The sequence below is a fragment of the Portunus trituberculatus genome, chromosome 37 (assembly GCF_017591435.1).
Source record: "Portunus trituberculatus isolate SZX2019 chromosome 37, ASM1759143v1, whole genome shotgun sequence".
NCBI classification, from domain to species: domain Eukaryota; kingdom Metazoa; phylum Arthropoda; class Malacostraca; order Decapoda; family Portunidae; genus Portunus; species Portunus trituberculatus.
Genome location: NC_059291.1, coordinates 19,143,422 through 19,168,274, shown reverse-complemented (window position 1 = coordinate 19,168,274; position 24,853 = coordinate 19,143,422). Strand labels below are relative to the sequence as shown.

General features: G+C 41.4%; 1 protein-coding gene across 4 annotated transcripts in view; it reads left to right on the top strand.

Moving 5' to 3' along the window:
• The window catches only part of LOC123513881 (prolactin regulatory element-binding protein-like), an 81,735-nt gene that overhangs the window by 29,889 nt on the left and 26,993 nt on the right, over nt 1–24,853 (top strand). The window lies entirely within an intron of this gene.

The window sequence follows — 24,853 nt, the reverse complement described above, 5'->3', positions numbered from 1 at the left end:
ACGAAACTGTGCAGAGTTATAAAGCAAAAGGAGGATTGTGAAATACTGCAAGAAGACCTAAATAAGATCTGGGAATGGAGTAAGAAGTGGAAATGGAATTCAATGTGAACAAAAGCCATGTCATGGAAATGGGAAAGAGTGAAAGACGACCTGTGGGAATCTATAAGATGGGAGATGGAGTAGAACTGGAGAAAGTCAAAAGGAAAAGGACTTAGGAGTGACGATGGAAGAAAACAATCAACCAGTAAGCCATATTGATAGAATTTTTAGAGAAACATATAATTTGCTAAGGAATATTGGAGTAGCATTTCACTACATGGACAAAGAAATGATGAAGAAATTGATAAATACTATAATAAGACCCAGATTGGAATATGCAGGAGTAGTGTGGACCCCTCATAAAAGAAACACATAAGAAAATTGGAGAGGCTACAAAAATGGCTACAAGAATGGTCCCAGAACTTGAAGGGATGACATATGAGGAGAGACTAAAGGCTATGGATCTACCAACCTTGGAACAAAGAAGGAGAGAGGAGACCTGATACAAGTCTATAAATTGATCAACGGAATGGACCAAGTGGATAATGAGAAACTGATCCTGAGAGAAGAATATGACATCCAAGCACAAGATCGCATAGTAAAAAGCTGAGAAAGGGAAGATGTCTGAGAGATATTAAAAATATAGTTTCCAGAGATGTATTGAGACGTGGAACAGTTTAGATGAAGAAGTAGTGTCTGCAAAGAGTGTGCACACTTTTAAAGTAAGATTGGATAAGTGTAGATATGGAGACGGGGCCACACGAGCATAAAGCCCAGGCCCTGTAAAACTACAACTAGGTAAACTAGGTAAATACACACACACACACACACACACACACACACACACACACACACACACACACACACACACACACACACACACACACACACACACACACACAGCTCGTCTCCGGCTGCGGACGGGAAGAAGTGAAAATACCTATGGTGTTACAGGGCCTGGGTACCTCTAAGTTAGTGTCCTGTTGATGTCCTACTGTCGCATAGTGTTGAAAGTGAGGGATATGGAGAGTGGTCCCTGAGATGAGAGTGTGGGCGGTGATTGTTAACAAACATGGCGGCTACTCCTAGACAACCTAAGGATTTTGAAGGTTTTGTAACTACTCCAAGAGGACTGGAGAAATTAGAAATGGATGCAAGAATCCAGGCACTGGAAAGTAAGTTCATAAACATTTTGTCCATAGAAGAAAAACTGGATAGAGTTATAGCCGAGAATGATTCGTTCAAAAAAGAGATCTATTTGTTAACGATAGCGAATAAAGAGCTATTGAAGGAAAAAGTAGAGATGAAGAAAGAAAACCAACAACTAAGGAAACAATGTGAAGAGATGAAGGCTAAACTCCTAGAAATGGAGATGAAAATATCCGAAGGGGACTTGAGGAAGGAGGAATGTCTTAATATAATTGATGCCAGGATGAAAGAAGTGAACCATAAACATCAGTAGGTACAAAGGTCCTTTAGGGAGATAGTGAAAAAGCAGGAAGAGGAAAATAAAGTGATTATGCAGAGTGAAATGGTAAAGGCACTAAAGGAAAATGAGTATGTGGTGAGCAATATTGCTGAAAAGAAAAAATGTGTGATCTTAACAGGATTGAGGGAGGAAACTAACAGAAACTGGCAGGATAGGAGGGATAAGAAAAATGACAGGATTAAGTCTTTACTGAATAAAATCTCTGTGGAGGAAGAGGACCTATATGCTGAGGTAGAAGAAAGTGTGAGATTGGGAGCTTTTGAGGAAGGCAAGAATAGACCATTAAAATTGAAATTAAAGTCTCAGGTGGCAGCTGAGGCCTTGTTGAGGAGGGCTTGGAAACTTAAGGACTCTGAGGAAACCAAAACAATTTAAATAAGAAGAAATATGTCACAGCATGAGCGAATGAAAATGAAAGAGCTTGTAACTGAAGTGAAAGAGAGGAATGACGAAAGAACAGAAGAGGAAAAGACCAAGTTTTTTTGGAGGATGAGAAATGGGAGGCTAAAGAAGTGGTGGATAAAACAGACGGAATAGACATTACATGGAAGAAAGAGACTAGGAATGGAATACAAGTTACTTACATGAATATAGATGGATTTCTGTCTTAAGAGGCTAGAATGTATGGATTACCTAAGAAATAATGAACCGGACATAATGTGTGTAGTGGAAACAAAGCTAAGGCCGAAATAAAGCTAGACTGGTTTGTTGTAAAACACTACAAAGTATGGAGAAATGATAGAAAAATAAAGGAGGTGGTGGTATAATGGTTCTTACTAAGGAAGATCTGATAGTGAAGGAGGTGAACTATAGTAAGAGAAATGAGGAAGTGATAAGTATGCTTATAACAGATGGCAAGAGGGACATTAATATTATAACAGTATACATACCACCCAGAACCAGTGCTTGGGAATATGAACAGTACCAAATGGTGATGAGAAATACTCTAGACAGAATGAAGCAAGAACTCATCAGAAAGGATAGAGTGATGATAGTTGGAGACTTTAATTGTAAAGAAATAGTGTGGGAAGACTACGAAGTGGTGAACGGTGGTGAGTGGGCAGAGGAATTGTTAAAGGTAGCAACAAATAACTTGATGACACAGTGGGTGAGATCACCAACAAGGTGCAGGGGACAAGATGTTGCAGCAAGGTTGGATTTGGTATTTACCAGGGCATCTCTAAAAGAGGAAATTGAACATAAATGTCCCTTGGGAAAAGCGATCATGATGTCCTAAGCTTTGAGCTGGATACGGAATTAAGCACGAATAAGATTGTGGAACACAGGAGGAAAAATTAAATTATATTAGGGCAAATTATAACCATATAAGGGAGTTCTTTAATGAAATTGACTGGTCCGTGGTATACCAGGAAAGGGATATGCAATTGAAATACGATAAATTTATGGATTTGTATAACTCTGCTGTGAAAAGTTTGTGCCATATTACAGAAAGAGGACTTTAAATAATAAACAGTGGTTTAATAGAAATTGTGAAGAAGCAAAAAGAACAAAGAAAAGGCATGGAAGAAACTTAAGAAAAACAGTGATGTATTATCAAGAGAAGTTTACAAAACAGCAAGGAATAGATATGTTGAAGTAAGGAGAACAGCACAGAAGGAATATGAACAGAGGGTGGTGGAAAACTGTGATAGTGACCCAAAATGTTTTACAAATTCATAAATGGAAAACTAAATATAAGGGAGGCAATAGAAAAGGTAAAAATGGGAAGAAGTATATGAGGATGCTGGAGATATAGCTGAAATTTTGAACGACAACTTTTGCAAAGTGTTTACAAAGGAGGAGCATTTTATGGGAGGAAGGCCTACGGAAATAAAGCAAATGCAGGACATCATGGTTACTAAGGAAGATGTAAGGAAAATTATAAGCAATCTGGATATTAATAAATCAATGGGGCCTGATGGCATATCTGGGAGGTTGCTAAATGAATGTAAGGATCAATTGTTGAACCCGTATTTGATATTGTGGAAACCTCCATACGAACAGGATTAGTCCCGAAAGAGTGGAAAAGAGCTGACATTGTGCCTATATATAAGAATGGTAGTAGAATGGAACCGCTAAATTATAGACCAGTATCGTTGACTAGTATATTGTGCAAGGTATGTGAAGAAGTAATTAAAGCTAAGTGGAGTGAGTATCTAGAAAGTGAAAACATTCTGAGTGAAAGACAGTTTGGTTTCAGAAAAGGAAGATCGTGTGTATCCAATTTATTATGTTTTTATTCAAGAGTGACTGACATACTACAACATAGAGAGGGATGGGTGGATGCTATCTACCTGGACTTGAGAAAGGCCTTTGATAAAGTACCACACAATAGACTGATGTGGAAACTAAAGATGATTGGAGGAGTAAATGATAAACTAGCAAAATGGATGGAAAATTACTTAGTGGGAAGAGAAATGAGAACAGTGGTGAGAGGAAGGAAGTCCGAGTGGAAGAAGGTAACCAGTGGAGTTCCACAAGGGTCAGTGCTTGGTCCCATCATGTTTTTGATTTATGTTAATGATATGCCAGTAGGAATTGACAGTTACATGAACATGTTTGCGGACGATACTAAAATTATGAGGAGAGTAAAGAATGTGGAAGATTGTAACAAGTTACAGGAAGATCTTGATAAAATATATGAGTGGAGTAAGGAGTGGCAGATGGAATTTAATATAGACAAGACCCATGTTATGAAAATGGGAAGAAGTAGATACAGACCAAACAGGGATTACAGGCTGGGTGATGAGAAAATTAAAGAGACCAATGAGGAGAAAGACTTAGGAGTAACCGTGCAAAACACTTTGTCACCGGAGAAACACATTAACAAGATTTTTTGGAAAACATATAACATGCTTCAAAATATTGGCCTTGCATTCCACTACCTAGATGAAGGAATGATGAAGAAGATATTATGTACCTTAATAAGACCCCAGTTAGAATATGCAGCTTGTGTCTGGTCACCACATATGAAGAAAAATGTGAAGAAGGTGGAAAGGGTACAGAGGCTGGCAACAAGGATGGTACCAGGACTCAGGGAGTTAGACTATGAGGAAAGACTGAGGAAGCTGGGGCTGACCACATTAGAAGAGAGAAGAACAAGAGGAGACATGATAACTATGTATAAATTGGTGAACAAGATTGACATACTGGACAGAGAGTTGATAAAGGTGACCACAAGTAATCATCTCCGAGGACATGGAAAAAGCTAATAAAGGACATCTGTCTAAATGACGTGAGAAAATACAGTTTCCGCATCGTAGCATTGATAAGTGGAATAAACTGAGCAGTGATGTCGTTGACGAGGTGTGTGTCAATCAGATGAAAGAGATATGACAGGAATGACAGGAATGGACAAGGAGACAGGTCACAGAGTGTCTGCTTAGCTCGGGCCCTGTAATAAATACAAATAGGTAAATACAAATAGGTAAATACATCGGAAATAATGAGCTCTGAGCTTGTTCCGTAGGGTAACGTCTGGCTGTCTCGTCAGAGACTGCAGCAGATCAAACAGATCAAACACCATGTATGACTTCACTGAACATTTCCTTTTTTTTTGTCTCAGAACACAAGGGGCAGTCACATCCGGCCCTCGAAAGACAATTCTCTTCCTTCACACAAAACTACATGCATAAACACATACCCTTCACTCAATATTTAAGAATATGTATGTCAACACTTACTCAAGCCTTGCTGTCCCTTTCTAGGGAGTGGATCATAAGTGTCCCCCAGTTGGATTGCTCTACAGGTATCAACCCTAAATGTCTTGACATTCTGCATCAACTTTTTTCTTCATTAACTTTTGCAGTATTTGCAATCTTAGATGTAATTTTCAATCTTTAGAATACCATTTTTCCTTTACTAAACCTCATCACCTTTTCCTCACTGAAACACAAGTGTCCAAGGCAACTTACAGTAGCTCTTTTCTATTCCTTTCTACTTTCTCTATCCTCGTTTTCTTTCCGAAGTTGGATGTTGTGTCTATGTGCTCAATGACTTACATTGTACTCATGCCCATGCTCTTGAAGCTTCAAAGTTCCTGATTGGCTGCACTGTCCAACAGCGTGACATCATGTACAGTGTGCTTTCAGTGTGCTGGTACCAAGGCTCAGAACACGGTAGATGCTTCTGGGGTTCAGGTGTGTGGCCACTTGCAACAGCTGCCTCAATGGAGTTGGTGTTTATGTTGTGTTTCTATATGGTAGCTCTCTGTGGTCGCTTTTTCTGCACTGTGGCCACTTAATGGGGTGCGGAGGACATAGCAGTTTTCTGTCTGTTTTTCTGTTCAACAAGACGTGCACAGAAGCGTAATAGTGCAATGTGCAAAGAAAATTAGTGTGGTGTCACCCACAGGTGATCATTTGATCATCGGCATCTCATTTACTCCTAAAATCCCTCTCCAGGGTGGTATGTATTATGGGAATTTACTTCTATCTTCCTTTTAAATTTACATATCCTACCCTATTTTGTATGTCTTGTATGACATAGCCGTCAATCACTGTTTTTGTTGACATGCCAGTATTGTTTCTTTCCCAGAGGGCGATATATACCTGGTCATCAGGTGCTTTCCTGATGGCGAACAAGCGACTTTAACGTTCCTGTACAGATCCAGCTACGGCACGCCCAGCCACAAAATAAGGTTGTGTTTTTCACCAGTTTGGTTAAGAAGGTGAACAGATACTCAATGTTTTTTGAGAGACAGTAGCACCATGGTGATGTGGAGGCCGAGGTGAACAATGTAACCCTCCTGCTGCATCACAGTAGTTGTCACGTGGTGCACCTGGGGGGGCTGCATACCCATCTGCCTCAAGCTTGCCATGTTGCTGATTTTGATCTTGCTGTGGCAGGTGATGTGATCACTTCAGAGTCAGTGGATTCCCAAGTTAATATGGGGCCATTTATTAGTTTACAGGGATTTTCTTTGCTTTTCTAAACTTGCAGACCACAACATAGGTTTATTGGCTGTGACTAGGAACAGCTTTTGATACTAATGATAATATGGGTGCATTTACACCAAGTGAATCGAATTGATTCAATTCATGAAGAATCAATACGATTCATGAAATGTGTTGATTTGCCACATTAGTTTCAATGTAACCAGGTGAATTGAGTCAATTCAAATCATGCCAATTTATGACGATTTAGAATCAGTGATTGGTTGATATGCAGGATTGGCTTCTGGGTAGCGTGCCACATGCCCATATAGTTGCAGTTGGCATTGACTGACTATTCTGGTAATCGGTCTCGAATCAGTCTCCTGGAGCAATTGTTGATTTGACACAGTCATACCAGTGTTTACCCATGATCCTGCGAAGGCATTTAGTACCAAGGACATCAATTCACCTCTTCAGATCGGTGTTCAGTGTCCATGTCTCACAACCATAGAGTAAGGTAGGTCACCAGTGACTTGAAGATCCGAATCTTTGTCCGTCTGGACAGGTATCAATAACGCCAAATATTCGTGTTGAGTGAGTCCATAATGCTGTGGGCCAGGCCATCCACCATACAACTTCCTGGCTTCGCCGACTGTCGTTACACACTACACTACCAAGGTATGTGAAGTTTTCCAAGATCTCAATGTCTTCACCATGCACATGGACGAACTGTACTGTTTCATCCAGCAAACCTCCAAACACCTGAACCTTGGTATTGGGCCAGAAAAGCTGGAGTCCCAAGGGCTTCGCCTCCTCCTATAGTGCCTCTAGAGCCACTACCAGAACCTCCAGTGACAGCAAAGATTACTGCATCATCGGCAAAAACAAGATCTGTAATCTCAGTATTGCTGACAGATGTTCCACAATGACTTTGGTCTACAACTCTGCCTAGTACCTAGTCCATGCAAGTGTTGAAAAGTGATGAAGCAAGCACGCATTCCTGCCTCACTCCCACATTCACAGGAAAGAAACTGGACACAACCCAGAAACTGGACACAACCCATCCACACTTCACAGCACTCAGTCCCAGAGTAAAGGCCAATTAATAGACCAATAATCCTTGCAAGTTTGGGTCCCTTTCCTTTGCTTTATCTAGAAGTATGTTCAGGTCAATGATTACCTCACAAAGTGTTTTGATATCAAGGCCTTTCTGGGGTACTTCATCATCATCATTGAGGGTTCGTTCTTAATCTAACTCCATCAGACTTTCATTGCAGAGGGACTCACCATGTGACTGTAGTAATTAATTAACATCATAATTATCTACCTTCTTGAAGCCAACCAAATTTGAGATCCTGACGATGTCCTTTTGAATGGGTTCCACTTCATTAAATCTTATGAAGTCATCAATTGGTTTAACACACTTAGCCCACAGTTTTTTTTCCACCAGCCATTCATTGTTCTTTCAATCACTTCCCTCCATGCTGCATCAATGTTGTCAATGGCCATCTTGAAGTTATAATAGGCCCAGAACTGCTTGATTATGGGGCTTGTTTGTTCTGTTAGCCATGTTCATTAGCTGATTCATTGTGCACAACTGGTAAAAACCCCTGAAAGTGGCAATCACACCTTCATGGACTGGATAGCACTGACATAGTTTTAGGTAGAAACAACTTACATGTTGTCTGCTCAATTTTCAATGGTCATTGGGTGGCTTGGGGCATTTTCAACCAGGAGCAGGAGGAAATAGTTGGCAATGTTTGGCTGAATAAGCTCGCAGTGCAGGAGACAAATAAATGGCAACATAATGTTGATTCACAAACGATATCATCATAGCTTTTTTGTTGGATCTACCATATTAGATGGTTCATATAATGCATGGGCTCATAAGACACATCCAATTGTGGCAGACATTGAAATGAAAAAAAAAAAAAAAAAAAAAGTAAAAGCAGAATATGAATGGAAGGAATTCACCTGACATTTGAAGACTCACATGTATTTAAATCATTCTTAGATCACAGTATTTTGCATTTAAAAACCTTAATATTTGTTGGTACCCTATGTACCAATCTTGTGAGATGAAAACATGTACCTGGCATATGGCGTCAGCACTGACAGACTATAGTCCTAATGATATATATTTTTTTCATAATCTTTTTTTATACATGTAAGTAAGAATGTTAAATGATAGGTGCAATTTTAAGTGTGCGAAAGTATGTCTTACCTCAAAAAGCAATACTGTAAAGAATGCAGTGAGTCTTGCCCATCCAAGATCAAGATCGCTGATCACTTTCTTTATTTTGGTTCATGTGATATATGGAGATTCTTCCTGACTGGTGTCATTCTATGTGAATTACCGGTCAGTATGACCTATTATATATTGTTACCTTTTAAAGAAAGAGTTGTTTTATGGTGTAGTACATATCATCACTTTGTTTACATGTGGGAAGATGTCGGGTTTGATTTTATAGCCTCTGTTGCCATAGACTGACCACCAACCACTGCCTCAATACTGAATCTTGGCCTTATAGGACTTAGGCTCATATCCTGAGAATTTTTTTGGTAGAAAAGGTGCATCTTATGAGCCATCATATATGGTGCATATTACTGGTAGATATTCTTTTATGTAGCCTTTAAGTGCCCTTGGGTTTTCACAGTGGCAGATGATTAATGGTTTCAGCATCAGGTCCCAGCTGCACTTCCACCCAACATCATGTTATCTTGCCTTGTGATGCTTTAGATTAATCTCCTTAGCAATGAAGGTTCTCGATGATATTTTCTTCCAATACAGGCATGTTTCATTATAATTTAAGACCTGCTTAGCACTGTAGCCACACTCTTTAATGTGTTTATTCAGGGCTGGTTTGAAAGCTACAGCAGCAGGCTCATCACAGCTAACAGCCTCACCAGTCACTTTTATATTGCGTAATGGTGCTCAAGCTTTGAAGTGATTGAACCAGCCCTTATTAGCACTGAATATTGACCCCTTCTTCACTTCATAGTCCTTCCTCTGTAGATCAGCATAAGTCAATAGAGCTTTCATCATCATGGTGGAGGTAGAGAGATGTGGCTGTGAGTGGTCGTCTATCCACAGCCTCAACGGTTTTTCCATATCCTCCATTATCGGGTCACTCTGCCTCACAAACGTCTTTGCCATTAATGTAGAAACAATTTCACCTGCTTTCTTTACAGTGGATGCTTGTTTGATGATTCTTAAGACAGTAGATTGGGGCAATTGCAGGAATCTGGTAATGGAGTTAGCCCCTCAATGAGAAGCTTTTTCTTGGTCTTTTGGCATTTACTTAAGCACCACTAGTTGTTGCAGGTAGATTGAAAGCCTGTACAGTATTCCACGTACCAACAATGAATATGGAATATATAAGAACACAAACACTGCTGCTGTAGATGATCTGAGGAACTAAACTCAACTGAACAAAGAGCAGGATTTAGTTTCTATGGATGGCCAGTGGAGTGTGGGTGGCACTGGGATTGCAGTGGGTTTGTTTCTTGATGCTTCAGTTGACTTAGGTTGCATTTACACCAAGCAAATTGAATTGATTCAATTCATGATGAATCAACACGATTCATGAATGGTGTTGATTTGCCACATTAGTTTCAATGTAACCGTTGACACCAGGCAGATTGAGTCAATTCAAATCATGCTGATTCATGCCGATTCAGAATCAATGATTGGTTTGGTTCCGTTTTTCATTAGTCAAGGCAATTCAGCCAAGGAGTAAGCACCATACTTGTAGACGTTCTAGTCAATTTAGTAAGAGAATAATGTGCTATATATGATCTTAGTGATCCTGTGTGCCGAAATGATGTACAGTAAACCCCTGATTATCTGAAAGTGGATTATCCAAAATCGATTTGGATAATGCAAGTAAAATTCCCATTTTTTTCTATACTAGAACATTCTAAAATATTAAAAACATTAAAATAAATAAAAATAACTATATAATATTATGTATCTAGGCAGTGTGGGGGAAAGCTACTTTGACCTGAAGCTGATTCCTGAATACGACAGCAGCACCACTCAATCTGTTGTTGAGTGGCTTGAGAAGTTGGAGCTAGTGTGCAAATTTTGAGATATCAAGGATGTGGCGAGCGTCATCCCTCTTTGCCTGATTGGTGGTGCCTTTGCTGTGTACCTGCAGCTGTCTGAGGAGGACCATAAATCCACTAAGAAGATAAAAGAGGCACTGCTGGCAGTCTTTGCTGTCGATCCCTTCATTGATCATGAACAGTGTATTGGCAGTGTTTTATGAACATGGGGCTCCAGTAAAGCTGTTAACTGACAATGATGCCACCTTCCACAGCAAGTTGTTTAGGAAATTTGCAACGCGGTAGTGTGTCCGCCTCCATTTCCGATGCGCCCATGTGCCATCTGGAAATGGTATTATTGAAAGGTGTCATCGCACTGTGAAGGTCATCGCAGCGAGGAAGGGCTGTTCCATAGAAGAGGTGGTGCATCTATACAATGCGAGGCCTCAGGATGAGTGCACGCCATCGACTGCCCTTGCCAACATGCTGTTTCGATATCCTGTTAGAGTTTGTGGGGTGGACCCCTGTGAGGATGGAGAGCTAGAGGCACCAAATGCTTGGTGTGATGAATGCCATAAAAAAGGTACAGTCACCAATGTCATCTCCGAACAGGCTGTTGAAGTTGATGGGGTGCCCCGTCATGTCAAAGATCTTCACCTTGTCACATAACACCAACCAGTGACTGAGACAGTCGCTACCAGGAGCGATGGCGAGGAGCTACTTGTCGAGCTATGGAGCCAAGCTGACATAGGTGATGAGGGTGACACAAAAGACGGAGAAGAGGAAGAGCAAGAGCCAGCCAAGCGTGTGTTGCTTAGATGGTTATCAAGAGTTAGAGTACCACGAGTAAGGTGCGAACTTCGTGATTAGTATATCAGGGGGGAGTGTGTCTGTATTCGCTCATAAGGATGTACGTATGTTGAGCTATACAGGCAACCCCCGATTAACCCTTTCCTTCCGGCGCTTAAACTATTTTCCCGTTTGCTGTGACGACTAAAAATGGTAAACCTAGAAATTGTCAGAAAACTGTTTAAATACTAATAATTATTTTCTCTTTGTTATTCTGAATACAATGATGTACTTTATAGCTCGATGTGACCTCTGAAAGTTCAGTTTATGCCTTATCAAGGATTCCTCCTCCTCCTGCTGTGTGATCTGTCTTCCAGAAACAGCCCGGAGAGCGATGACACCGCGCGCGCACACACACACACACACTTACGTATGAGCGGAATGTAATGTATTCCAACATAAATGGAGTGATATCGGGGATTTTAGAACTCAACGATTACTTGAGGGACAAGAACCCAGATATTGTGGGTCTTACTGAAACAAAACTGAGAGAGGGAGAAGACCTGATGATGGTTGGAGAAGGGAAATATAATGTTTGGAAAAGAAATAGAGTAGGTAAGATGGGAGGAGGAGTGATGTTGCTGGTTAAAAAGATATAAAGGTGGATCAAGTGAAAGAAGGTATGGGAAAGGCAGAAGTGCTAAAGATCAGAGCAGAAACTAATGAAGGAAAAAGAGGCACTACATAGTGGTGTACGTACCACCTAAGACAAATGCATGGTCAGTACAGGAATATGAAGAAATGATAAGTGATACAGGAACATGTCTGGAAGAAATGTTGGGTGGCTGTGAACGAACTATAATGATGGGAGATTTTAATTGTAAAGAGGTGTGTTGGGAGGACTGGTCAATGGAAGGATCAGAGACAACATGGGAAATACACTATTGACACTGGCAATGGAAAATGTGTTAACTCAGTGGGTCAAAGAAGATACTAGGTTTGGAGGAGAGGAGCATCGTCAAGACTGGACTTGGTCTTTAGTACAGAGCCAATGGTCATTGAGGAGATGAGGGTGGAGTGCCCTTTAGCAAAGAGTGATCATGCAGTTTTGGAGTTCAAGGTGATAGATGAAGAGAAATCTAGAAGAAATGAAGAATATAAAGTGGGAAGATGGAATTATGCCAAGACAGATTTTGGAAACCTAAAGAAATTCTTTCAAGAGACAAATTGGATGAAATTCAAGAGTGCTAAGGAGCAAATGAAAAGTGGAAGGAATTTATAAAATATACAAAGAAGGTGAGAAAAATTTGTACCAATAAGACAACATAGAAGTTGGAAAGCAGGACTGGTTTAACGATAGATGTGAAAAGGCTAGAACAAGAAAAGAGGATGCATGGAAGAGGTGGAGAAGGAAAAGACGGATTAAGCAGTGGGAAAGTTACAAAAGAGCAAGAAATGAATATGTGTTGATTAGAAGAGAAGAAAGAAAGAAACAAGAAAAGGATATAATTGATAAATGTAAAGACCAACCAAGGCTTTTTACAGACATGTGAACAACAACATCAAAAATAGAAAGTATTGAAAGTTTAGAAGTAAATGGAGTATGCAGTGAAGATCCCAGGAAATGGCAGAGGCTATGAATGGATGCTTTCGGAAGGTATTCACAAAGGAGACTGCTTTTGACAAACCACTGGTAATGGAACAGAAAGGGATTATGAAGGAGTTTCAAGTAACTGTGGAGGAGATCAAGAATATGATGGGGAGTTTAGAAGTGAGAAAAGCTGTGGGACCTGATGGGGTATCAGGATGGATTTTAAGAGAATGCAGGAGCAACTGGCAGAAAAAGTTTGTGAAGTAATTGATGCCTCATTAAGGGAAGGTGTAGTGCCCCAAGACTGGAAAAGAGCTAACATTGTCCCAATCTATAAATCAGGTAACAAGAGAGACCCATTGAACTATAGACCAGTGTCACTTACAAGTGTGGTAGCTAAGATGTGTGAGAGGGTGGTGAAGAATAGATGGACAGACTTCTTGGAGAAAAATGACATACTTTGTGAGTGTCAATTTGGTTTTAGAAAAGGGCGTTCATGCACGACAAACCTGATATGTTACTATTCGAGGGTGATAGATGTAATACAGGAAAGAGATGGTTGGGCTGATGGAATATATCTGGATTTAAAAAAGGCCTTTGATAAGGTACCACACCGGAGACTGATCTGGAAACTTGAAATGGTAGGAGGAGTGCATGGCAGTTTACTAAAATGGATGGAAGACTTTTGGTAGGAAGAGAAATGAGAACAATAATTAAGGACAGACCATCAGAATGGGGCTTGGTGGAGAGTGGAGTTCCACAGGGATCAGTGTTGGCACCAGTAATGTTCGCGGTCTACATAAATGACATGGTGGATGGGGTGTCCAGTTATGTGAGCCTATTTGCAGGCGATGCAAAATTGTTAAGAAAAGTGAGATGTGACAAAGATTGCGAACTACTCCAGGAAGACTTGGACAGAATATGGAAATGGAGCTGTACATGGCAAATGGAGTTCAACACGACAAAATGCAAGAAAATAGAGTTTGGCAAGAGTGAAAGAAGAATCAGGAGTATGTACAAGATAGGAAATGAAGACATAAAACCAGTCATGAAGAAAAAGACCTTGGGGTGACAATTACCAATGACCTATCGCCAGAGAGACATATAAACAAAATAATTGGAGAAGTATTGAACTTATTGAGGAACATAAGAGTGGCGTTCGTATATTTAGATGAAGAAATGATGAAGAAAATAATTACTGCAATGATAAGACCGAGGCTTGAATATGCAACAATACAGTGGGCTCGAACTTAAAGAAACACATAAGGAAACTAGAGAAAGTACAGAGGGCTGCAACAAAAATGGTGCCTGACTTAAGAGATTTGACTTATGAAGACAGACTGAAAAGAATGCAACTTCCGACCCTGGAAAACAGAAGAAAGGGAGACCTGATAGCAATATACAGAGTGATGATTGGCATGGAAAAATGGATAGGGAAGATCTGTGTATGTGGAATGAAAGAATGTCGAGAGGGCATGGGAAAAAACTAAAATGGCCACTTATAGGAGAGATGTGAAAAATATAGCTTCCCTCATAGAAGGGTGGAAGCATGGAATAGTTTAGGCGTGGAAGTGGTCAACGCAAGGAATATTCATGATTTTAAGAAAAAGCTGGACATTAATAGATATGGAGCGGGACAACACGAGCATAGCTCTTTTCCGTATGTTACAATTAGGTAAATACAATTTGGTTGAGAAGAGATCTCGGTGAAAAGGAAAGAGAAACACACAATGAGTTGAGAAAGGAGGCTTTGAAAAAAAATGAAGAGAGGACAGAAGAGGAGAAGAAAGAGTTTTCTGGAGAATCTTGGATATGAGACTGAGGAAGTGGTTCATAACCCAGAAAAGTACAGCAAGAAAGGACTAAAGAAACTTACATATGAGCGAAATGTAATGTATTCCAACATAAATGGAGTGATATCGGGGATTTTAGAACTCAACGATTACTTGAGGGACAAGAACCCAGATATTGTGGGTCTTACTGAAACAAAACTGAGAGAGGAGAAGACCTGATGAAGGTTGGAGAAGGAAATATAACGTTTGGAAAAGAAATAGAGTAGGTAAGATGGGAGGAGGAGTGATGTTGCTGGTTAAAAAAGATATAAAGGTGGATCAAGTGAAAAAAGGTATGGGAAAGGCAGAAGTGCTAAAGATCAGAGCAGAAACTAATGAAGGAAAAAGAGGCACTACATAGTGGTGTACGTACCACCTAAGACAAATGCATGGTCAGTACAGGAATATGAAGAAATGATAAGTGATACAGGAACATGTCTGGAAGAAATGTTGGGTGGCTGTGAACGAACTATAATGATGGGAGATTTTAATTGTAAAGAGGTGTGTTGGGAGGACTGGTCAATGGAAGGATCAGAGACAACATGGGGAAATACACTATTGACACTGGCAATGGAAAATGTGTTAACTCAGTGGGTCAAAGAAGATACTAGGTTTGGAGGAGAGGGAGCATCGTCAAGACTGGACTTGGTCTTTAGTACAGAGCCAATGGTCATTGAGGAGATGAGGGTGGAGTGCCCTTTAGCAAAGAGTGATCATGCAGTTTTGGAGTTCAAGGTGATAGACGAAGAGAAATCTAGAAGAAATGAAGAATATAAAGTGGGAAGATGGAATTATGCCAAGACAGATTTTGGAAACCTAAAGAAATTCTTTCAAGAGACAAATTGGATGAAATTCAAGAGTGCTAAGGAGCAAATGAAAAGTGGAAGGAATTTATAAAAATATACAAAGAAGGTGAGAAAAATTTGTACCAATAAGACAACATAGAGAAGTTGGAAAGCAGGACTGGTTTAACGATAGATGTGAAAAGGCTAGAACAAGAAAAGAGGATGCATGGAAGAGGTGGAGAAGGAAAAGACGGATTAAGCAGTGGGAAAGTTACAAAAGAGCAAGAAATGAATATGTGTTGATTAGAAGAGAAGAAAGAAAGAAACAAGAAAAGGATATAATTGATAAATGTAAAGACCAACCAAGGCTTTTTACAGACATGTGAACAACAACATCAAAAATAGAGAAAGTATTGAAAGTTTAGAAGTAAATGGAGTATACAGTGAAGATCCCAGGGAAATGGCAGAGGCTATGAATGGATGCTTTCGGAAGGTATTCACAAAGGAGACTGCTTTTGACAAACCACTGGTAATGGAACAGAAAGGGATTATGAAGGAGTTTCAAGTAACTGTGGAGGAGATCAAGAACATGATGGGGAGTTTAGAAGTGAGAAAAGCTGTGGGACCTGATGGGGTATCAGGATGGATTTTAAGAGAATGCAGGGAGCAATTGGCAGAAAAAGTTTGTGAAGTAATTGATGCCTCATTAAGGGAAGGTGTAGTGCCCCAAGACTGGAAAAGAGCTAACATTGTCCCAATCTATAAATCAGGTAACAAGAGAGACCCATTGAACTATAGACCAGTGTCACTTACAAGTGTGGTAGCTAAGATGTGTGAGAGGGTGGTGAAGAATAGATGGACAGACTTCTTGGAGAAAAATGACATACTTTGTGAGTGTCAATTTGGTTTTAGGAAAGGGCGTTCATGCACGACAAACCTGATATGTTACTATTCGAGGGTGATAGATGTAATACAGGAAAGAGATGGTTGGGCTGATGGAATATATCTGGATTTAAAAAAGGCCTTTGATAAGGTACCACACCAGAGACTGATCTGGAAACTTGAAATGGTAGGAGGAGTGCATGGCAGTTTACTAAAATGGATGGAAGACTTTTGGTAGGAAGAGAAATGAGAACAATAATTAAGGACAGACCATCAGAATGGGGATTGGTGGAGAGTGGAGTTCCACAGGGATCAGTGTTGGCACCAGTAATGTTCGCAGTCTACATAAATGACATGGTGGATGGGGTGTCCAGTTATGTGAGCCTATTTGCAGACGATGCAAAATTGTTAAGAAAAGTGAGATGTGACAAAGATTGCGAACTACTCCAGGAAGACTTGGACAGAATATGGAAATGGAGCTGTACATGGCAAATGGAGTTCAACACGACAAAATGCAAGAAAATAGAGTTTGGCAAGAGTGAAAGAAGAATCAGGAGTATGTACAAGATAGGAAATGAAGACATAAAACCAGTCATGAAGAAAAAGACCTTGGGGTGACAATTACCAATGACCTATCGCCAGAGAGACATATAAACAAAATAATTGGAGAAGTATTGAACTTATTGAGGAACATAAGAGTGGCGTTCGTATATCTAGATGAAGAAATGATGAAGAAAATAATTACTGCAATGATAAGACCGAGGCTTGAATATGCAACAATACAGTGGGCTCGAACTTAAAGAAACACATAAGGAAACTAGAGAAAGTACAGAGGGCTGCAACAAAATGGTGCCTGACTTAAGAGATTTGACTTATGAAGACAGACTGAAAAGAATGCAACTTCCAACCCTGGAAAACAGAAGAGAAAGGGAGACCTGATAGCAATATACAGAGTGATGATTGGCATGGAAAAATGGATAGGGAAGATCTGTGTATGTGGAATGGAAGAATGTCGAGAGGGCATGGGAAAAAACTAAAATGGCCACTTATAGGAGAGATGTGAAAAATATAGCTTCCCTCATAGAAGGGTGGAAGCATGGAATAGTTTAGACGTGGAAGTGGTCAACGCAAGGAATATTCATGATTTTAAGAAAAAGCTGGACATTAATAGATATGGAGACGGGACAACACGAGCATAGCTCTTTTCCGTATGTTACAATTAGGTAAATACAATTAGGTAAATACACACACACACACACACACACACACACACACACACACACACACACACACACACACACACACACACACAAACAACATTAATACTCTCTCTCTCTCTCTCTCTCTCTCTCACACACACACACACACACACACACACACACACACACACACACACACACACACACACGTAATGAGGAAGACTGGCTGGGTGACCAGCAGGCGACCGAGGTGAAATACACTTTCATCTCTCAACTCTCTCTCTCTCTCTCTCTCTCTCTCTCTCTCTCTCTCTCTCTCTCTCTCTCTCTCTCTCTCTCTCTCTCTCTCTCTCTCTCTCACACGCACACGTAATGAGGAAGACTGGCTGGGTGATCAGCAGGCGACCGAGGTGAATTACACACGCTTTCATGTGCCAACCTGTTAGTTGATTCTCTCTCTCTCTCTCTCTCTCTCTCTCTCTCTCTCTCTCTCTCTCTCTCTCTGACAAGTTACCTTCTACCATTTTATTATAAAATCGAAGATAATGAAAAAATTAACATGAAAGAATGATAGGTAATATTTTTTTCACTTTCCTAGTCCTCACTAATGTCTTCGCTTTCTTCAGTTTCTTCTTCTAAATATTCACTGTCACTGTCTTCAAACTCAGAAGCACTGCTAAATACATATGTTCTCTCCTGCTCCGTGGTGAGTTATGATCTGAGATCCTTCGCTCTTATCAGGATGTCTCTTCGCACTTATCATGGTGCTTTCCACCCAGCGGGTCGCTGGGGTTGCTAAGTGTCGCCCGGAGAAAGGGAAAATAGCTTAGTTACCGCTAAATTTCCAGAGCTATAGTGAAAACACTACATGTGGAAACATGCCAGACACTTCCACTCACCATCTGACTTGAGAAACCGCGCTTGGAGCTCAAAATTGAGGCGCGAAAATTCTTCATTACGGGTATGATCACCGTTGCTACGGACGCATTGATGCAATCGTATATATACGATTGCCGGAAGGAAAGTGTTAACGAACATTCACATAAAGAAAATTCCCTACAACGAACATTTCCTTTTACTACCATCTACTCGTATAACGAACACCAAACTCGCTGTAATGAAATTTTATCCAGGTAATTTTTTTTCCAAGTTTGAAAGCCCCGCCATATCACTCAAGCCGACAGGCTTTTGAATGCACCAGCGCCTCTCGTGGACAAAATGCACACCACTCACTCCCCTACCCTTTCCCGCTCTTAGTTCAAAACAATAACAGCGTCCAGCAGCAGCTCGTCTTCCCTCACTCAAAATGCCACCAAAACACCCTGCAACCACCCCTGCAATGTCGCCTAGCATTGCTAAAATTACCAGGAAATCTCTTACTCTGGAAGTGAAGCTGGATATTCACAGTCACGAGAGAGGCGAGAAAACTAATAGCACTGCTCGCCACCATGGCTGTACTCCATCTACTGTCTCTACTATTTTTAAGTCAGTAGACTCTATTAAGAAGGCTGGTGAGACCGTATCTTCCTTGCAAGCTAAAAGAACCACCTGAACTTGACTCTACGATGGATAAAATGGAAAGTCTTGTGGAAATGTGGTACATAAGTTTTGTATGCGGTACAATGATGCGCCCTTTGCTTACATTTCACAGGTTGCCTGTTAGTGTGTTTCCCGTTTCACTCTCCCTCCCTTCATAAATTTAAGATCACCAACATTATAAAGTTATGTACATACATACATGAGTGTTCATTATAATGACTTGAATTAAACTGCTTAACCCGTACAGTGTCAGAGACGTACGAGATACGTCGGCTACTCTGAGTGAACCACGCGTCAGAGACATATGAGATACGTCGGCGAGCTTCCTCATGTTTTCGGAGGTATTGCGTCCTCAAAACCTACCATTATACTGCCATCATGCACTGTAGACATTGCTCATACTGCCTCCTCGTCCCTGCTAACATGAATGCTTCCTGTATTTATTTATTACATATCTGAACTTTAGCAGTTTCTGCTGCGGTCAGCTCGGTGTAGCGGAAAACTGACGCCTCAACTCCGCTAATATGAATGCAGCGTAATTTCCATTACTTACTCTCAACATTTCAGATGTTTTTGATAACTGTTATATTGTGGTAGTGAAAACTTTGTATGACATAAATAAGAATTTCCCAATCACTTTGTTATAAGGAACAACAAGTACATATTACTAGGAAAATATTTGCACCGCGAAAGGCAACACTCCCTTGCGATATCTCGTGTCTATTTTCAGCCACAAACACTCCCAATATCTCTCTCTCTCTCTCTCTCTCTCTCTCTCTCTCTCTCTCTCTCTCTCTCTCTCTCTCTCTCTCTTACTATGAAAGGACCTGCACTCAAGTATTTCCCCACACAATCTGCATGAGCATGTCTTCACTGCTCCACTCCTTGCTTGATAATAAATGAATAAATAAGTGTGTGTGTGTGTGTGTGTGTGTGTGTGTGTGTGTGTGTGTGTGTGTGGGATACAGTTATTTTATGACATCAGACAAACCATTGTATCATGATATGCAACATATTTAAGCAGGACAATACTATACTAGGAAAACTACATGAAAAAAATAAATTACACAGTCATCAAAGCATATTCAAATTCCAATCAGACAGCAGCAAAAAGGGGAAGAAAGTATTTGTAACCAAAAAATGGGGAAAGTTTCCTTTTTTTGTTTTCATTATTTTATAATTTATTGAAGCAAAACATGACATGTTTTTCTTTCAACTCAGAAACGATATTATGCATGTGTCCAACTCGGAGATCGACTGGTGAGAAACGAGGAAGCGAATAAACTAGTCACATAAGGCTTTGCTAAGTCGCTAACCTTAGCGCAAAACATCTTGCACCAATTAATACCACTTCCAGTCAGTTCTGGGAGGAATGACTGTCATTTCCATTTGTTTCACATCATTTAAGACTGGTTTAACAAAAAAAAAATCCCTGAGGTGGCCAGCACTGGCGAAATCACAAAGTCTTAGATCTGCTGACACTGTACGGGTTAAATGTTTAACTTCATAATTTTTATTTTCATTAAACCTTTCACTGTACAGGGGATCCTCGCAATTCGACGGTTCTTGGGCGGTTTTTCATTGGTTGAATCAGCATTTATTCGAATCGTGAAGCAATTTTTCACATAAGATACTTAAGAATTAGGGGGGATAGGGACCAACCTCCAGCCTAGATCCCCTCAAAACATCACTATAACCTCTAAAAGCACTAACTTAAACTAAATCAGTAATATTAAAGGTTTCGTTTACATCTAACTTTTTTATTAAACGCATTAGGGTGCTATGCAGTACATTTTTGGAAATAAATAGTCAAATTAAGATCTATAGTTTCTAATTAATACTTTTATAACAAAATTAATTTTCTTGTTAATTAGAATGATGCTATAATCTCAAATCAATAGAATCTTGTTTACATCTGTCTGGGACTGCGACGTTCCGAGGCAGAACTTCCAAGGAACAACTGGCCAAGAGGAGCAGCTCTGATGTTTGAGTGGACAAAGCTGTCTGTAGAGTTTCTCATAGAAATCATTAAAGGCCAAAAATAGCAACAGCTTGCTGGGGGTGAAGGGGCCGCCATGTTTGTTTACAGTTGACAAACGTGACAAAGGCGGAAGCGAGCTTGTGTGTGACGACCAGCGTCGACAAAAGTTGACACTCTTCAGAAAGTTGATAGAAAAAAGGTGACAGAAAAGTATTAGTGTGACACAGCCTTAAACGGCGCACAGGGTAGCGTCGGTTTACACTTCCGCTTGGCGGGTTTGCGCGAATTTGAGGTGGCGGTGGATTTGACCGGGTGGGTGGTGCTCAAGATATGAATGTCGAATTGGCGAGTCAGTCGGTCGAACCTTGAGGATTGGGTATTAATTAACGGAGTTTGAATTGGCGATAATTCGAACTGCGAACGGTCGAATCATGAGGATCCCCTGTACTATGATGAACTCTCGCTTTATTTACTCTCAATGGAAATTCAAGTCAGGGGTCAGACTTGTTGTAATTGGTTAGCTTAACGAAAATTCGTGCAATGAACGGTTTAGGAATGTAACTCGTTTGTTAAGCGGGGGTTGCCTGTAGTTTGCTCTCCTGTGCTTGTGGGCGCTTGCCTGCAGCGGCACAGGAGAGAATGGATGGAGGTTGGAATAGGAAAATGGGTGCTGAAGACTCTGCATTATGGGTATGTTCTCCCTCTTCTGTGTCCCCCTCTTTTGTCTGCCAGATCCACAGAGTTTGTGAGTTATGCACAGGGGTCAAATCGTCATATGTCCTTGGACTTAGTGGTGCAGGACATGTTGGCCAAAGGGGCTATAGGGCTTGTGGTGGGCAAGCTAGAAGGGTTTTATGCCCATCTGTTCCTTGTTCCCAAGGTAACTGGCGATTGGAGACCCGTGTTCGACCTTTTGGTTCTGAACAAGTTTCTTAGTGGTCAGCCCCTTCCAGATGGAGATGGTGGTGTCAGTTTTGGAGTTCATGAACGTCTGGATCTGAGGGACGCTTATTTCCAAGTTCCAATTCACCCACATTCCCGCAAGTACCTGCAGTTCATTTGGTGAGGCAAGGTTTTTCTGTTCAAAGTTCTTTGTCTTGACCTCACCACTGCCCTGCAGGTCTTTATCAAGGTGATGGTGTCAGTGCCTTCATGGCCTCATCGACATGATATCTCCCTGCGCCATTACTTGTATGATTGTTTGGTCACAAGGCCCACTCTTCAGGTGTGCATAGGTGTCATCGAGGCTGTTTTGTGGCTTGGTCCCTTCAGTGGTGCCTGAAGAAACTTTGGAAGGCAGCGTTGAACCGAGCCTGGTGGTGGGTTCCTCCTTCCCAGCTGTGTCTAGCGGACCTCTCCTGGTGGATGGATCCGTGTCATTTGCTCAAGGGAGCTCTCTTTGTGATGGTCCCTTCACGGTTAGGGTGCTCATCTGGGTGACTCTCATCTCGGGGTTCTGGTTTCCACAGGAGCAGAGGTTTCATATCAACCACCTGGAGATGATGGATGTTTTCTGGGCTCTGCAGCCCTTTCAGCAGGAATTGTCGGGCACAGTCGTTTCTCTTATGTCAGACAACTGGACAGTGGTGGCCTATTTACGGAACTCGGGGGCACTCGGCCTGAGTCTCTGTCGGGTCTGGTGGTGCGACGACAACTCGATCTCTCTTTGCCCCGAGGTTCATGCCAGGACAGCGTAATGTAGTGGCAGACGTTCTCATTCTTGAGTGTGTGGGGTCAGAGTGGACCCTACATCCACTATTGTGCAGGCAGGTCTTCCAGGTGTAGGGTGCACCACAGGTGGATCTGTTTGCAACTGCCTTAAATCACTGGTTACCTCTGTATGTGTCTCCCCTGCCAGACCCAGGAGCTTGGAAAGATTTGCCTTTCCATGGGAGGGCTTGGATCTGTACACCTTTCTTCCCTTCGCTCTGATTAGGTGAGTGCTGGTTCAAATCAGAGAGTCCGCTTGTGTTCATGTGACTCTGATTGCCCCGTGGTGGCATCAGGCAAACTGATTTCCTCTGCTGCTGAGTCTGCCAGTGGCCCCATCCTCGAGTGTTGCCTCCATGGGTCTCTCTGCTCTGCCAGCCTCATCGCCACCTCTTTCACAAGTTTCCCGGAGCACTTCACCTTCACACGTGGAGACTTTTCGTGGAAGGTTGCTAGATTTATAGCCTGTCTGGTCAGACAATCCTCTGCCAGAGTTTATCAGGCAAAGTGGTCTGTCTTTTGTGTGGTGTGAGTCGAGGGGTTGTCATCCTCTCTTGGCCTCTGTAATGGACTTAACCCTTTCCTTCTGGCAATCGTATATATACGATTGCATCAATGCGTCCGTAGCGACGGCGATCATACCCATAATCAAGAATTTTCGCGCCTCAATTTTGAGCTCCAAGTGCGGTTTCTTGAGTTAGATGGTGAGTGGAAGTGTCTGGCATGTTTCCACATGTAGTGTTGTCACTATAGCTCTGGAAATTTATCGGTAATTAAGCTATTTTCCCTTTCTCCGGGCGACACTTGGCAACCCCAGCGACCTGCCGGGTGGAAAGCACCATGATATGTGCGAAGAGACATCCTGATAAGAGCGTAGGATCTCAGATCATAACTCACCATGGAGCAGGACAGAACATATGTATTTAGCAGTGCTTCTGAGTTTGAAGACAGTGACAGTGAATATTTAGAAGAAGAAACTGAAGAAAGCGAAGACATTAGTGAGGACTCGGAAAGTGAAAAAAAATATTACCTATCATTCTTTCATGTTAATTTTTTCATTATCTTCGATTTTATAATAAAATGGTAGAAGGTAACTTGTCAGAGAGAGAGAGAGAGAGAGAGAGAGAGAGAGAGAGAGAGAGAGAGAGAGATCAACTAACAGGTTGGCGCATGAAAGTGTGTGTAATTCACCTCAGTTGCTGCTGGTCACCCAGCCAGTCTTCCCCATTACGTGTGTGTGTGCGTGTGTGTGTGTGTGTGTGTGTGTGTGTGTGTGTGTGTGTGAGAGAGAGAGAGAGAGAGAGAGAGAGAGAGAGAGAGAGAGAGAGAGAGAGAGAGAGAGAGAGAGAGAGAGAGAGAGATAATGTTATTTGCCTCGGTCGCCTGCTGGTCACCCAGCCAGTCTTCCCCATTACGGAGCGAGCTCAGAGCTCATAGACCGATCACACACACGTGTGCGTGTGCGTGTGCATGTGCGTGTGTGTGTGTGTGTGTGTGTGTGTGTGTGAGAGAGAGAGAGAGAGAGAGAGAGAGAGAGATAATGTTATTTGCCTGAAACTTGATATGAAAAGGGATGAAATCTCTCTCTCTCTCTCTCTCTCTCTCTCTCTCTCTCTCTCTCTCTCTCTCTCTCTCTCTCTCTCTCTCTCTCTCTCTCTCTCTCTCATTGAAGTGTACAATTTCCCATCCAAGATGAGAGAGAGAGAGAGAGAGAGAGAGAGAGAGAGAGAGAGAGAGAGAGAGAGAGAGAGAGTGTGTGTGTGCGCACGGTGTCATCGCTCTCCGGGCTGTTTCTGGAAGACGGATCACACAGCGAGAAGAGGAGGAATCCTTGATAAGGCATAAACTGAACTTTCAGAGGTCACATTGAGCTACAAAGTACATCATTGTATTCAGAATAACAAAGAGAAAATAATTATTAGTATTCAAACAGTTTTCTGACAATTTCTAGGTTTACCATTTTTAGCTGTCATAGCAAATGGGAAAATAGTTTAAGCACCGAAAGAAAAGGGTTAATGGACTTTTTTTTTCTTTTTCTTTGGGGACACAAAGCATTTGTCCTCTCCGTCCATTGGTGAGTATTGTTCAGCTTTGGC